This window comes from Ochlerotatus camptorhynchus, unplaced genomic scaffold (assembly GCF_037179485.1).
Source record: "Ochlerotatus camptorhynchus isolate MF236.1 unplaced genomic scaffold, CSIRO-AGI_Acam_v1.1 ptg000251l, whole genome shotgun sequence".
NCBI lineage: Eukaryota > Metazoa > Arthropoda > Insecta > Diptera > Culicidae > Ochlerotatus > Ochlerotatus camptorhynchus.
In genome coordinates this window covers 4,402,335-4,419,968 of record NW_027040741.1, presented here as the reverse complement: position 1 = coordinate 4,419,968, position 17,634 = coordinate 4,402,335, and the positions used below count along the sequence as shown (strand labels likewise).

The following is a 17,634-nucleotide window of genomic DNA, read 5'->3' as shown; positions in this document are numbered from 1 at the left end:
CAGCAGAGAGATCCGTGTAGATAGCATAAACTTGTTCACCTTTTCCCAGCTCGCGAATTATAAAAAAAAGGTGTGTAGTACTCGAGATTTCATGCAGTTGATCTCTTCTGCATAAATCCATCAAAGCACTACGGAATAAACTATAACGTTTGCCATTACAATCATGTTGTTTACCCATAACGATGTTTAGTAGACATTGTTTAACGAAGTACCGTTCGCAATGCAAATATTTAAGTCAATTGTTAACTGCTGGAGCCTAGGGAAAATCAGAGTACAATGTACATAGCAGGAAAACTGCACCTCCTTATATCTCAGCTTATGTGTTGACATTGAAACACATGATCAATAGTCTAATCCAACATTTGAATAATACATTTAAATTTTGGTTCTTTTTGTAGATTAAATGGAGATCTACCTTAACATGAACATTTTACCTCCATCTCCGCTAACAGTTGTTCAACAGTTCGTTTGGATTTTATTCTCATTTTGATCTCAACGTTTCTAATTATCTCTATCAGCACACGAACCCATTGCGTCATCCACTTTCTACTGCCCCGAGAGTCAATCTGATTTACATTTGTTGTGTCATTTTACATTTTAAGTTAATTAATTTGTCCCCAGCAACCAGTTCTAATGAATGCACCTACCAGAACAGCACTTGCTATCAGCACCACCGATTTACCGGTGTGAGTGATTCAATCAATCTGTGTAAGTTGAAATTTGACTTGTCTTCGTACTTGGGTTCCATCCTGCTAGAAGCAAGAAGCACTTGGAATGTTTTCAATTTATTCCTCAGAACCATTCGAAAGAGCGTATTTATTTTCGATTCGGTAGGTACTCCGAGTAGATAGGTTGGTAGAAACCTACGTGTATGTACGAAGTAACGGAGAATTCAATTTTCTGACCTCCTCTGCATCTGCTATTTGTAGTCAGCAGTTGATTGGTCGCATTTCGATTGCAAACCATCCGAGATTGAAGTAGGTAGGGTGAATGTCGGCTTCGGCAGCCATTGCTTGTTTTCGGCAACAAAAAAAATTAAATGTTAATTTCACTGTATTTTCACATCATAACACAGCACTGAATATATTCAAACGATTCCTTAGTATTTCAGCTGAAGTTTATTTCTTTTCTTTTGACCAAGGAATCTGTGATCCTAGATTTTTGTTTAAATAAAATTGACGCACTACAAAATGCAGCTGATTTCGAGTTGCCAATAATATAACAGCTGGTTAACACGCAGTTCAAATGAAAAGGTTGCCGGTGGTGTAGTGGTAATCGTGACTGCCTCTCACTCAAAAGGGCCTGGGTTCAATCCATGTCGGCGCCGTCACGATTTTCTGAGGCATGAAATCACTGATCACGCCACTGATCCTTCAGAAAGGAATTAAGTCAACAGGTAGGGTCCAGATGCTGAGGCTGCCTCCCTGGTGTCGATAGCATTGGTACGACAGAAAACAAATCAATGGAAACAAAATAATAGTCACACCCACCTGAGAGATTTGAAGCATTGTTAAAACGCTTTCAAACAGTTTTTAACAATTCTGTCGATTGGAATGGATAGCGAAGCGAGCAGCAGATAATGTGCACAAAAAAAAAACTTCATATGTGTGCATGACACTGAGAAAATGCTAATAGAAGCTCGGACGCTGCTTAGATTGACGAGAATATGTAAATTCCCCAATTCGGATGCATAACTGATACTTTCATCAAGACTTTTCCTGACCGACAAGACGATTGATTGACATCAACAGAGTTGGATTCTCTGAATCGTCCTAGAGAAACAGTATGAAAATTTTCACCAAACTGATCCCATAATCAATTATTAGACAGCAATCTCTGGAAAACATCATTCTTCCATTTGCCCAATAAACTTTCGGTCCATTTATCGCACAAAATGAATTGAACATAACTCAATTGTCTTATCGAGACACTGACTGGCTATATCAGATAAAAGTGGAAGACCAGAATCCCGTGAGATTTGCAACAGGGGGGAGGAAAAGTGGCGAAAGAAAAGAATTCTCCAACTCGCAGATATCACACTCCCAGTGGTTATCGCGCTCGCAAAAGTTAAATTAACTTCTTTCTCTCTTGTGATGAGACTTTTTTGTGCGCGCATTTAAGATTTTAATTAAGTTCCATAATCCGCTTTTTTGACTCCTATACATCGGCTGAAAAATTGAGGGGTCGTTTCTGGATAACGAACATATCTTTGTTCCATCCAGCTGAAGGTAAGGTAAGTGACGGAGGAGTCTTTTCTTATCATAATTGTCATAACTTTTGCTAAGCTTTTCTAATCACTTCATGAATTGTTAAATTTATACACCGAAGTCATTTGTGAATACGGTGGCAATGATTCGATGTAAAACAAAGGGTCGTATGTAGCTCACATCCTTTTTTGCGTCAAACCAAAATGCAAATTCCTCATAAACCGTGAGCTTTTGGCGATAATGACTGAAAATACTCAAAGAAAAAGGAGATTTCGTCAATGATGCGATTCAAACAAGATTAAAAGTTATCAAACGAATGTAGGTATATATTACAACAGTAGACCTGCGTAGTATAAAGGAGCAAGCCTTCACATTATGATCTTAAGTTTAGACTTTTCCGGATTTTTCCGTACTGGCTGAACAACCACTGGTCCAATTTGATTTATACCAGTTTTAAATGAAAGAAAATGATCATACCTTTTGAATAGTGGCTGAATCCTAACGATTGACCATCGTATTGACGAGAAATAGCCAGCGCGTTGACTCTTTGCATCCTTGGTACTTTGAGGAGGTTTTGATGGTTTGGAGTTCTATCAGTTAAGCTGTGCAATCGTTCTCCTCAATATAATAAGCTGTAAAGATTGCTCTTTGCGTTCAATGTGCTTGTGCTTCAAATAACATACCTGATGTCCTCCTGGAATCTCTATTTTTCACATTAAGTTATATTTTTTTCTTATAGATGGAGAATCCAAAAACATAAAGCAACGAACAATAAATACAAAACGCTTGCTCACAGACAAACAGACATAACTCTTAGAAGAAATTTTTTCAAAAATATCATCAAGCGTATTTTGCTTGCACACTAGCACCCTCTATCATACACCTTCCCAAACATAAGCTCAGTTTTTTTTTTCAGAATTTGTTTTGATTGTTTATTGTGATTTTTCTTTGCTGGAAACAAGTTTTCAAACATGGTAATGCATCACTAATGTGTGTCATTTCTCCCACCGCTCATCACTTTAATGTGTACGTAGCAAACCACTGGCGTGCACAAAGTGGGCCAAGAGGTTAAATTTAAGGTTGAAAAAACTTACCTTCGTGCTGGTAAATCGAAGAAAAAGCTTGTTTTTAATATTTCTGGTGTAAAAATATCATCAAGGTGATGCATGGAGGCACTAATAAAAATGAATAGCTCTGGTGGAAAAATTGAATATAGAAGCAAGGTTTATTCATTTTTCTGCTGCATAATTTGCATCGTTTTGATGAATGCAAGCTTCATTGAAAATTTATGGTGGAAAATTTGCACCATTTTGGTGCATGAAGAGGCAAAGCCTGAAAATTGCATGGTAAAACAAACTTCACTGACAAGTTTTGGTGCACCGTTCTGGTGAATCTGATAAATGGAATGAACAAAATATTTCTGGTGGAAAACTTGCACTGGTATTGTAAATGAAGGCACAAGCTTTATTTAAAATTAAGCTACATTGAAAATTTCTGGTGGAAAATCTGCACCGTTCTGGTGAAAGGATGGGTAAGCTTTTCGGGAAATTTTTGATCTTAATTTTGCATCTTAATTTTGCATCCTTTAGCTGAATAGAGAAACAAATTTTAATAATTATTCCTTTACTGTAGAGTTATGATGAATAATCTGAAAATAGGGGCAATCTTTATTTAGTGGAAAAAATGCAACATTCTGATGATAGGAGAAGCAAGCTATATTGAAAATATCTGGTGGAAAATGGAAAAAAAGAAATCTGCACCAATTAGAAGATTGAAGAAACAATTTCTGAGAAGAACCTCAAGGGTATTGAATTCTGAGGACAGTTTCAAAAGAAAAGATGTCAGGGGATGATTTCATAAAAATTCTGCGAATAATTTCTAGTGAATCCTGCAGATAGTTCCATGATAATTTTGAAAAGAATACCGAGAGAATCAAATTTTGAATGAAATTACAAAGGGTTGTTGAGGAAAAGTTCAAGGAAATTCCGAGGGTAAATTCAAGCTTATTCTGGAACGAATTTCTGAAGAATACAGAGGAAATTCTTCTGAAACATTAGGGGAATTTCAGTTCCAAGGTGTTGTGACAGTTCCAAAATATTTCTGGGAGAATTCAAAGAAAATTCTACGGATAATTTCTAGAGCATCCTGCAGATAGTTCCAAGATAATTTTGAAAATAATACCGCGAAAATCAATGTTTGAGAGAAATTCCAAAGGGATTTTAAGCAAAATTTCAAGCGAATTCCTAGGATAATGTCTAGCTCATAATGTCTAGCACTCTAAAAGAATTTCAGTTCCAATGTGTTCTAAGAAAAAATTATGAAGAGGTCTAAGTTTAATTTCAGTGAAACTCTGAGAAGAATTTCAAAAGAGCTCTTAGGAGAGTTCTAAAAACATCCGAGAACCACCTCAAGGATATTGAATTCTGAGGACAGTTCCAAAGGATTTCTGGGGAGTATTCCAAAAAAATCTGTGAATAATTTCTAGTGAATCCTGCAGATAGTTCCAAGATAATTACAAAAAGAATACCGACAAAATTAAATTTTGAGTGAAATTCAAAGGGATTTTGAGGAAAATTTCAAGGGAGTACCGATAATTTCTAGCTCATTCCGAGAATAATTTCTGGATAATACTGAGAAAATTCTCCTGAAACTCTAAGGGAATTTTAGCTCCAAGGTGTTGTGAGTAAAAGCTCTAAAAATAATTTCAGATTGAGAAGTATTTCAAAAGAGCTCATAAAGTTCTAAAAGTTTCGAAAATAACCACAAGGAATTCTGAGGATGGACTTTTTTACAGCTGTACAAAGTTTAAAGTCAGCTTTTAGATTCCCTAATTGAAAAGTGTTTGTTAGTCATTGCCATTTAGTTTGCCATTGAACCTTGGTCTATTGTTGTCTTACTAAGAATTTGTCTGAGAATCTTCTTAGAAAATTTCAAATCATTTGTTACCGTGGTTAAAAAGTTACAGCTATTTCTGTGCGTTGCAATAAGTTCAGGATTGTCCTTTATATTATCTTTAAAACATGTTGTATGTTCGGCATTATTTCCTGTCACCCCGACTGGCGGTACTTTGCGGCAGGGTTGACATGCTCAAGTCGACATTCCGTTAACAATTCTGTACTCGCTTGTCAAAATAGTTTTGTGCGCTTTTGTGCCAATCGTTACTTATTTTTTAAACCTTTTTAATGATCCTATTAGCTTTGCCATTTAGGTCAAAATTTGAAAAAATAGAATTACAATTTTTGCTGAAAATGACCAAGTTCAACGGACTCGCAACGGTAATACACTGGAACCTCCATTTACGAACCAAAACGGGGGTTCGTAAATCGAATTAGTGCGTAAAAAAAAACCTCGTTATTTGGGATTTACTTCGTAAAAAGAAAACTCGTTATTTGGGATTACTTCGTAAAAAGAGGTTTTTGAAAATATTGTCAAATACCCCACAATATGGGTATCTTTGGAATCATGGTGACGTGTATGGACCGGAAATCGATGTCTGACGCCATTTTGAAATCCAAGATGGCGGCTTCCGGTTACAGAAAAACTTCAAAATTCTGTTATATGCCACACAATATGGGTATTTTTGGAATCGGAGTGACGTGTAGGGACCGGAAATCGATATCTGACGCCATTTTAAAATCCAATATGGCGGCTTCCGGTTACAGAAAAACATGGAAATTCTGTCAAATACCCCACAATATGGGTATTTTCGGAATCGGAGTGACGTGTAGGGACCATAAATCGATGTCTGACGCCATTTTGAAACCCAACATGGTGGCTTCCGGTTACAGGAAAACAGAAAAATACCGTAAAATACACAACAATATGGATATATTTGGAATCGGGGTGACCTGTGAGAACCGAGAATCCATGTCTGACGCCATTTCGAAATCCAAGATGGTGACATCCGGTTACAGAAACACTGGGAAATACTGTCAAATACTCAACAATATGGGTTGTTTGGAATCGGGGTGACCTATTAGGACTGAAAACCCATGTCTGACGCCATTTTGAAATTCAATATCGCAACTTCCGGTTACATAAAAACATTAAAGTAATATTACATAACCTACAATATGGGTATCTTAAGAATCGGGGTGACGTGGTGGTATTTGCCAATTTTTCTGTAATCGGAAGCCGCCATCTTGGATTTCGAAATGACTTCAGACATCGATTTCCGGTTCTTAGACGTCACTCCATTTCCAAAAATACCCATATTGTGGGGGTATTTGGCAGAATTTCCAAGTTTTTCTGTAACCGGAAGTTGCCACCTTGTATTTCAAAATGGCGTCAGACATCGATTTCCGGTCCCTACACGTCACTCCAATTCCAACAATACCCATATTGTGAGGTATTTCACAGTATATCCCAGTTTCCCAAAATCACAAAAAAAAAACTCGTTATTTGGAATTTACTTCGAAAAAAGAAAACTCGTTATTTGGGATTTACTTCGTAAAAAAAAACCTCGTTATTTGGGATTTACTTCGTAAAAAGAGGGACGTAAATTGAATATTGCGTAAAAAATGACTTCGTAAACGGAGGTTTCAGTGTAGTATAGTGTAGCTACAACTACAACAGCATATAATACCCCGTACAGACCATGGCTTATATCATGCAATATAGACTGTCACATATATGATTTCCAGTGAAAACTAGATGTATGAGTTCTCATTGCAAGACAGACTATATTACATAATATAATCCATAGTATATATGGGGTATAAGGCAAAGCGGCTACAAAATCGCTATATAATGGAACGTTTCATCGATATTGTGAGCATGCTTTGCAAAGGTGGCCGACCACTTCGTGAACATTCTGGGAAAGTGTGCCTCCCAGTTGGTGGCTAACTACGATCCTGTACTGGAAAACACTTGGCGGAAGGTGTCAAAAATTGCTAATACGCAAGTAACCGTATTCAAAATGACATGATTACGTCGTTGCACAATGTAATGTTGCGAAAACCTTGCGAGGAAAACCAGTGGCAATCATTGCTGATGAGACGAGTGATTGTGGCCACCACGAGCAGTTGGCGATTGTCATCGACCGACGGAAACATTTGTGGGTGTGAGACGGGTGTTGAAAACAGACGCGACAACCATCTTCAATACTATTGCTGAGGTCCTGATAGCAATGCAGATTTCCTGGGAGCAGGTGTGGGCAGTATATTTTGACGGTGCCAGCCCAATGGCTGGCAGCACTGCTGGAGTACAAGCCAAGTGCAAGCACGAAAACAGCAATATACCTTTATGAAGAGCTTTGAGTGTGTTGGTTTGTTTTCTTTTGACAGATACGCGTATTTCGGCTACTACTTGCAGACTTCATCAGTGCCAAGTACTCAACTCCACTGATCAAGATTGGATTGATCAAGAACAATATACTGTTTGTTCACTGTTATGCTATTTGAACCTTGTACTTGTCGACGCAGTGTGCATGCGAAAGGAGAATGCGATTCTTATTGGTCATTTATGTCGGTTTGTCGGTGCTATCACCACCTTCTGATGTGACATCAGCTGAATCCAACCACTAAGGCAATAACATTTGATCAAATGTATCATTTCGGTTATTATTGCAATCATTTGACGAACCGACCATCATCGACATCGTCGATGGGATTAAAATGCCAATTACATTGGCTGTCTGAAACCAGTTTGCATTGCAGAAGATGAACCACCACCGGAGCCAAAAATTAATAAAATAAGCTTAATTGAACAGCAGGGAAACAGTGGTGGATGTACAGCACCATCCACCAAGTACTTTGAAGCCCATCCCCAGATTAAATGCACCATAGAAGAAAAAATTCCCCTCCCCCCTGAACAAGAATCCTGTGCACACTAGTGTAGCAAACAATATGTATCAATCATTGGCGTCGTCCTAGCCTCAATCTACCTATTCATCAACTCTCAACACTTAAGCAAAGGAAAAAATGTTGCTTCCAATGGATACACATTAGTGAAACTACAAGAACATAGCAAAGTGCATGCACTTCAATAGTATTGAACATATTGTGTAATATTACTTGCCAAAAAGAACAAACTTATCATTAATGAGGTGCATGAACTGACATTACGCTGCTTTAACTGCGTTTGTTTATTTTTGTGGCCATAAAAATTATATGATATTATCGACATGATAGAAGTGCATCCTCTTAGATGTAATAGTAAAATTTACTGTTTGCTGTCAACCTGTTCCTTTTGAAACTGATTTGAATGTAAACATGAACGTAATAAAGTTTTCAAAGTTGTTGAACAGGTCAAAAGTGAGGTTACGCGATGCCACTGGTATCAATCAATAATACCCATGATGTTTTGAACACCAGTTTTTCCAATTATATCCAATTTTAGTAATGAACTCGAGAAACGGTATGATGTGATATCAGGGGCTCGATGGCCTTAGAGTGACTGTTTTTGCTAAATGAGCAGAACATCATGATTTGTCAATAGTTTTATTTGTTAATATAATTACAAGGTAAAAACAGCAACTGGATGTTTTTTCTTACTGAGCTAGGGGGCACGCAATACAAAGAACCGGTACGTTGAAGTTAAAATGCAATCAAAAGTATTCAAAGTTATAAATGCGTTTTGAAGTAGTACTGACGGTAATTAAAATTAACTATCAGTACTTGTAATTAATGTAATTAAAAGTATTAATAATGAAATTAATGTATCAATCTTTTAATTTTGTCAAACCTGTTAATGGAATCCCTTTATGAAGAGCTTTTGAGTGTGATATATTTCCTTTTAGTTCCGTTATAATTGCTCATCTTTTGACAGATACGCGTATTTCGTCTATTACTTGTAGACTTCATCAGTGCCAAGTATTCAAAATCACAGTTGAGTACTTGGAACTGATGAAGTCTACAAGCAGTAGATGAAATACGCGTATCTGTCAAAAGTTAAGCAATTAAAACGGAATTAAAAGGAAATATATCAACAATCTCAAAAAGCTCTTCATAATTAATATACTTGCGTCGCGTCGAGCAATGTAAATAAACACGAATGCTTCACAAAGAAAAGTGTGGGAAGTATTGAGATTGAGTTTGAAATTACAACTTTGAGATTTAAATAATTATACATAAGTTTGCGTATGACAAGTATAAATCATCAATCAAGTCTTGTATATTATAAAGTTTTACATCATCATAAATCTGTTTGGTCTTCAAATCTGCAACAATTTCAAAAACAGGAACGCATTTCAAGCTTATTGCTTATCGCATACTAGCCTACTGCGTGCTCTCAACTTAGTGTTATAGATGCACTTCAACAGCTAATAATTGAGAGCTTTTGCCTGTACCATTTTTTGCATTAGTATAATTTCGTGGCAAGTACAATCATACTCTATGCCCAGGGAATTCGAGAAATGTTCCAACCCGAAAAATTCCTCCCGCATGATCTTGCTTTGTAGCTGCACCTTTACCGACTGAGCTAAGGGAGACTGCACCCAGATCTGCTAATAGTTTTCCGCAATTTGATGCCACCCAACCCAGTGTGAAACTGAACTTTTTATCAGTGCGAAACTCAAACTGAGCTAGGTTTTAAAAACAAACGAGCAAACTGACGTTTGTCAGAAAATAATGAAGACCCAATCTTGATACTCGATCCAGTTTGGAACTGAATAATAATTGAATTCGCTATTAGTTGGCCGTGTAAACATATTTACTTTTACTCTCTCCGCGCATCTCTTTTAAACCATCGTCTCTGATGGTGGTAACCTCCTTCGATCAAATCCCTATCAAGAATGTTCGACTGCTTTGATGTCGACTTCAGAGTTAATCAACATGACTCTAAACAAACATTTTGCAGATTATCCAAACAGGGTCGGTATTAAAAGTTAGTCCGAGTAGAAAGTGATTCTAATTATATTATTGTTTGTCGATGCTAAAAATCATCTCTCGCAATATGCGTCGTTTGAAAAATAGCATTTCAAGCATATGATCAACTGAAAGCATCTTCTCCCCTTTCTACCATTTCGCAGTTTTGAAAATCGTTCAACTCTCATTTCACCGTCGCTAAATCCAGCATCCCACCATTTCAATCTCTTCCCTATTGAGGGTTTTTTTTTTATATCCTTCGGTACACAACAGCACTTTTCAAACCAATGATGGCTCTACGTGGCTGGTAGGAGCAATCACTCCTAACACCGAGCTAGTTCACCCGGACACGTTTGTTTGTCTTCTATAAGTAGTTTTTACCAGGGTACTCTCCCTATGTACAGACAGTCACAGTGCGTTGGTGGTAGCACTGAGCAAACATTCGCAATTTCTCCCTCAGTCAAGAGAAATTATTGTACATTCACATCACTACCTAAAACCTACACTCCGGCATGGTAAAAGTGAACAGAAAAGCACAAAATACAACATGACGTTCGGAAAACATTTTAATCGGCAGCTTTGGATTTAAAACTTTATATAAACCTTTCATTGCTGACTTGTTTCACTTACTTTTCCTTCTCTTTGTTCAGCAGCCGTTGCACATCATCGTAGAGGTGTGCAGGAGCGTTGAGGATGGTGACTAATGGCAGTTTTTGTTTTTATTCCAATTTTTGCAGGTAGCAGTAGTAAAAGCGTTTCTTCGTCAAACAACGGACTGGTACCACGGTTTATCTCACGAGGGCACACGTACCGGGCTGTCGTCGGAGATACGTTGGTGCTTCCGTGTGAAGTTGAAAATCTAGGTGAGTGACCTATATATATTTCTTTGAACAGGTTCAATCAAATTATTTTATTTTCTGAATTCGTGGAATGTCGAAGATACGTTATAATCCATCATGTTTTTTTAAGTGAACCCATCATCATTAAAAATCACTTTATGCTTGTTTGAGGAAGTGAATCATTGCTCAATATTACAGAGGCAACATCACATGGAACCGATTGTTTCACTTCACCCAGTTCTTGAATCGTTCGATGGAGATGTAGTACAAAAACCCATCACCGTTGGTTCCTTTTTCCATCATCATTTCCTGACCGACGTCATAACGTCGTCGACATCGCCACAGTCGGATCGGCGAACCTTTGTACATGTCGCATTCCGTGTGCTTACGCAAGTTGAACACAAACGAGCGATAACGTTTTCGAGGGGAGCTCCATTTTGGAGGATGATGAATATCCTATGATTTTTCCTGCTCACCACGCTAACGAGCACTGACTGGGGAAGTTCGTGATACCACAGCCACTGCCATCTGCCCCACCGTCGACAGCAAGTTTGATAAATGATAAGCGATTAAAGTCCCATATTTGCTTTTTAATACGATTTTTCAACGTTGCTCCTATACAGAAAGAAGCTATTGGATTCCACTGTGTTCATACAGTAGCTTGGTTTCCAGATGAACGATATCGCCGCTGCCGTGACGTTTTATTGACTTTCCCTGATGGAGTGTTGTGAAGGTGGGTAGAACTGCAACCTCTGGGGAGCTTTTGTGGCCGCTTGATTATTCTCAAAACCACATGGGGCTCGCACAGTGGAGTGAACGTTGCCTTAAATAACACAAACTGTAATCAATATTGCAATCGTTAACTTAGTTTTCGTACCAGTGATGGTGTTTTGGGGAGATCATCTACGTTCTTCTTTTTTTAAGGCGATACAATTTTATCCTGCTTATTACTTCTTTGATTTAACGAAAGGGGTCTTATGGCAAACATTTAGTATAAAACTGCATATCACATCACAGTGAAATATCAGGTTTCTTTGGGACCAAGAGTTATTATTATTGGTCCGCTCTATGATTTTGTCGGGTTTTAAAGTTCCTCAAAATCCCTGGGAAAAGAGTTAGATTATACTTGTCACACAATTATACTATTTAAAAAATGGTACCCTACGCCTTAAGCTATCAATTAACAACTGTGGAAGTAACAAAATGATGAGGGTCGGCGTGAAGTCCCAGAAAAGGTCGAAGAAGATGAAATATATATCTCTTCGGTGAAATTTATGGCCGGAATTCGACTGCAGTTTTGCAAAGAGTGAATTATCTTTGTTTTTACATATTTATGTTTTGAAATCAAAATTAATGCTGCTATCGATTTTACTATTTTCGAAGTAGGATTACGTCTTTCGGCAACATATTGAGTTACGATAAGTGGTCAGGTTTTGACCACTTATAACTCTGTCAATAACGGATGGATGTTAATTCTACACTTTACCAATTTTCAATAGGTCACTATTGAAAATTACACAAATGTTCAACTGTTGCAATGGTGATCAAAATTATCACCGGTTGCCTGCAAAATACGCTTTCCCTAACACAGATTTCACATTCAAATTCCACCCGGTCCCATCCCAAGTAACATTTTACGTTTTATGAAATACTACAAGGTTACTATAAAACAACATTCATAAAACCCAGGTCAAGACAGCATTGCCTTTATTACATCCACCAAAACCTCATTAAGACCAGAATCTGTCTATTTGGCCTACCCCGAAGAAGGTTTTGAAGGGCATATTTTCGAGGCACTTCAAGATTGATTTGCTGCAAAAAGGTTATACGGTGAAAGCATTGAAACCCATATGAAATCTTTATTAAGACTATAATAAAAGCCATTTGGCATCAATACTTGTTCCATTTGCCTTTGACGCTTGCTTACCGCACTGAAAATATAGCATGAATCAAGATAAAAAGGACACATAAATATCATCAGATCTTGCCAAATTCATTGTTCAAAAATTAATCTTTCAAAAATCATCTTCAATTTCCTCATCGAATGTAAAAGAATTACCAAAATTCTCAAAGCAGTTCTCATTCTGTGGTCTATTTTTAGGTGACAGATTAAATCAAATGTAGGTAGATAGGTCCGAAATCGTTGATTTTACTTATCTTATTATTTTTAATTTAGTAACCAACGTATCGTTATGTTTAATATCAATAAATCAATCCAGCCGAGATAAATTAATGATTTTCGGAATCTCTATTACTGCTCATTAATGAATTTTCATGGAAAAACATCTTGAAAAACGAAGAAAGTAAAAAAATAAATGTAATAATAGCAACATGGCGGTGGCATAAATTGTGAAAAAGCTATTTTGCTTTCATGAAATCGCTAACAAATACAACACGTTTTAGTTTGGCTTTAATGACGATAATTTATTGTTGCCATACATCAACAGGCTGGCTGTAGCCCAAATGATGTTAATAATACTAATCATAATAATAATAATAGTAAAACTACATGTCAAATAATCACAGAAAGAAAAACAAAGCAACATGGTCAGAATGTAAAAAAAAAAAACATAAATGGAAATACACTAATTTTCTCTGCAGCCGGCGAAAACAGATGAGAATCTCCGACGAAGCGCATCACGTGTGAGGTGAAAGTCGAATACAGATGCGACTCTGTTGAACACACGCTGTAGTCCGCAAATCGCACCATATGTCCCGTAGTTCGTGCGACGCAGTGGCAGTCTCAGCATGAGGTTGTTACGGAGTGGTCGGGGTTGCACGTTTAGGTCAATTTGCCTTAGGATAGCCTCACAATCTATTCGTCCCTGTAGAATGTCGGCGATAATCAAAGTTCTGTTGGTGTCCCTTCTAATCCGGAGAGGTTCAAGGTTTATTAGTTGGCAGCGACTCTCGTAGCTGGGCAGCCGAAGCGGATCTCTCCAGGGCAGTCTACGAAGCGCAAAATGAAGAAAGCGAGGGAGCAGTAAAGAGATTTTAAGCAGTAGACATCGGTGAAATTCTTAGCTATCCTGAAGATGAATCCTAAAGTCCTAGACGACGATGACATAAGATATGTGTTGCCTGAATGTTAGCTGTGAATCCAACACCACACTCAGGTCTTTCACCTGATTCACGCGTTCGATCAGCACTCAGATACTGCTTGCTGTGAGAGAGCAACGGTTCCATAATAACAAGTCCGAATAGTTTCGAAACAGCACTCAGCGATGTAATTCCACGATAGTTATCCACGGCTCGTTTGCTTCCCTTTTTGTGGACAGGAAACATGTGTGCACATTTCCAGAAGGATGGAAATATACCACTGGAGAGAGACATCCGGAATAGACGGTGAAGTGGAGTTAACAAGCAAGCAATATGTTTCTTCAAAAACACGGACGGAACTCCGTCGGGTCCAGGGTTGAAGGACGATTTGAGCTGCGTTGCAGCGTTAGAAATCATCTCAACGTTGACATCAATTGCACTCAGCGTTTGACCATTTAGTGGGATGTTCCTGGCTGCGAGGGAAGCATGGTCGTCACTTAGTCTCTCATCAGTGAACACACTGGCAAAATTGACAGAAAAAAGGCGACAAATATCCTGCGGAGTGGAAGCGACTTCACTGTTCAATTCCATTGACGATGGGAGGCCAGATTCTCTGCGTTGCTCGTTTACGTAGTTCCAGAAGAATTTCGGGTGTAGTTTAAGGTTACGCTGAATACCTCGTTGAAATCGCAGAAAGCATCGACGACTGGCTCGCTGATACTCGTGATTAAGCCTCACGTAGTGATGTTTCAGAGGAAGCGTGCGATAATTCGTAAATCTTCTCAATGCTGCTCTCTTGGTCGACTTCAACCTACGCAGCTCAATCGTCTGCCAGGGAGGGTGAGAGTCTTTGCGTTGAATTCTTTTCGGGACGTGTCTGTCAATGACATATGCCAAGACATGAGAAAAAGTTTGCGCAGTGGCCTCAACGTCGTCATGATCGAGAATGTTCTCCCAGTCCATGTTTGACAACACATCTACAATGCTTCGATAGTCGGCCTTTCGAAAGTCATTAGAAACCGCAGCAGGAAGACTATCGAAATCACGAACGAGATTGTCCTCAACAGTGACAATCAGAGGAGGGTGGTGTGGAACAAGCTTAACTAGTGGACAAGGTGCTGTGGAAATGAACGGAGCATTGTCCTGAGTGCTCACGAAGCAGAGGTCCAAACTACGGTTGTTCTCGTTGACTACGTAGTTAATTTGAGAAAGCGTTGCTACGCTATAGTTTTCGAGAAGGCCGATAGCTCCTGCATGAAATACAGAACGTTCTGGATTAGGATAGAGGAAGCCGCTATGGGATGGTCTCCACGAAACGCCTGCTAGATTAAAGTCCCCAAGAATGAATAGCTCATCAATTGGAGTCGCTATTTCCATTACTGTGAAGACTGATTGACAGTGAGTCTCGATGAGTTCAAGATCACGAACTCGATCTGGAGGCATGAACAATGCGCACAAAAATAATGTGCGATCGCCCAGTTTAATGGCTGTCCAAACCTGTTCCACACTGTTCCACGATTCATTTTCGATTGCTCTCGCCTCCAATCCGGAACGGACAGCCACAAGAACGCCTCCACCAGTAGATTTTCGGCTGTTGTTTGGATTCCGATCGCAACGAAAAACCTCATAATAGGATCCGAACACCTGGCTGGAAAGCGTTCGCGAATCGAGCCACGTCTCGCATAGGACAATCACATCATAGCAACGATCCGATACAGCAAGCCGGTAGTCGTCAACATCAGAATTCATTCCGCCGGCGTTTTGGAAGAAAATCACGATGTCCTGCTTGCGGCTTACAATCGAACGTCTGTTCTCCCTGGAAATCACGGAAGCATCAGGCAACGAATGAACATTAACAATACCATGCGGATACTCGCCATAGTGACTGGGTTGGAAGACCCCCCTCCACATCCGACTACAGGTCCGGAACGACTATGGTGAGCGGCGGCAGCAAATGGCTGGACTGAGACGGAGGGATCAGGGGCTTCCACGAGGCTTTCTACGGCGCGTTCCGGGCTCCGAGGTACGAGAGTTGATTCGGCGGCATTCAAGGTGCTGAAATTTGGATCGGCATCAGACATCGTATTTGCGCTATTAATTATGTACTCGCCTGTTCTAGCAAGTTGGAAGACCCCCAATCCACATCTAAAGTCAGGGCCAGGACGACTATGATGAACGCTGACAGGAATTAGCACGACTGAGTTAGAGGAACCGGGGGCTTCCATAAAGCTTTCCACGATGCGTCCCGGTTGCAAAGCAGATTGGTTCATCCAGAGTTCAGAAGACATCGAGCTTACTACATCGTTTTCAGAAGGCGAGGTTGGATCGGATGGTTGCGTTAAGTATTCGCTGCTGGAAGCGGAAGGTGGCTCAGAAAAAGAAGGTTTTGGAACGTATCGATACTTGCCTGTAAGTACAGGCTGGAAGACCTCGTCACCGATTCCAAAACCAGGGCCAGGACGACTTCTGATGATTAGATCTACAAACAGCTCGACTGGTTCGGAGGGATCAGAGGCTTCCGAAGCGCTGTGTTGTTGCGTTCCAGATCCGCCCAACAGCACGTTAGTAATTGAAAAGGAAGTATCCTGGAACTGGTGTCACTGTGCTGGACCAATACGGGTGATTTTGGTCACCTTCTTTGATTGGGAATCATCGAACTCACGGAACTGAATGCCCTCCGGCCACGAATCGCAGGAAAGGGCAACATCCCGTTTGTTTTGGTTGACGCCGACTTTGAAGGAAACGTAGTTTAACGTTGACGGATCTTTTCCTCTGGGAACCAACTTGGCAACCCGAGGTTTCTCGTCTATTTCCAGACACAAACACTTAGAGACAAGAGATGAAATTTCATCGTTCGTAGTAGTGGGATGAAACGCCGATAAGTACACCCACACCAGATCATCGTTCAGGTCCACGGTTCTGACCGAGTCGATAGGTGCTTTCTTACCACACAGTATGGGCTTGTCGTCAGTGCTAGATGAAGTACGGCGACGTTTCGGGGTGCCACGACCGGAATCAAAGCGGTCATTTTTAGGCCAACGTGGAGTTGAGCCGACTGGGATCTTCGATTCCACTTTGGCTGCAAGAGCAATAACAGCCGAATTCAATTTCTCGATGTCCTCTTTCATCGAATCAACCGCATTTGGAGCCACAGAAGTCTGATTGACTTCACGGCTCACGATATTACGGAAGTGGTCGTTTGAAAAAAGCGCCGCACAGTGATCGCACATCCAGAAGACATTGTTCTCGTACAATCCAAGTTGATCGAGAAGTTCGAGATCAACTTTGGCACAAATCACGTGAAATGTGTCACCACAAAAACCGCGACAAACAATACGTTCGGAGTCCGAAATGGTTTTTTGGCACTTCTTGCAAGCCATGATCACAAAAAATGCGACGCAAACTTTATACAAACTTTATAATTTGCAGACTGAACTGTATTTATTTGAGGCCATTTTGCTTGATCCTATTCCGTTTAGTTTTATGGCGCCATTAATGGTGCCTGGAAAAGGTTAAACGTCAAAATTTCTTGACATTAAGATAGTTTTGTAGCGCGATCATTGTACCGAGTTTTCACTTTTGCGTTGGATCAACAAGTTGCGTGGCATCCTCGATAAGTATCATCCATTGGAAGAAGTTAATCAGGAATGTATCTGCATAACTTGGAACAGGTGGAAGCTCAATCGTTCCCAAAAAGTTTCCTTTCTCCCGGATGATGCGAGAAAGTTAATGTGCGATTGTTTG

General features: G+C 39.6%; 1 protein-coding gene across 1 annotated transcript in view; it reads left to right on the top strand.

Moving 5' to 3' along the window:
* Window positions 1–17,634, top strand: part of klg (klingon) — a 468,581-nt gene that overhangs the window by 90,200 nt on the left and 360,747 nt on the right. The window contains exon 2 of the mRNA XM_065226477.1: window positions 10,750–10,875. The gene's annotated coding sequence lies outside the window, so the exon portion shown is untranslated. The remainder of the gene's footprint in view (window positions 1–10,749; window positions 10,876–17,634) is intronic.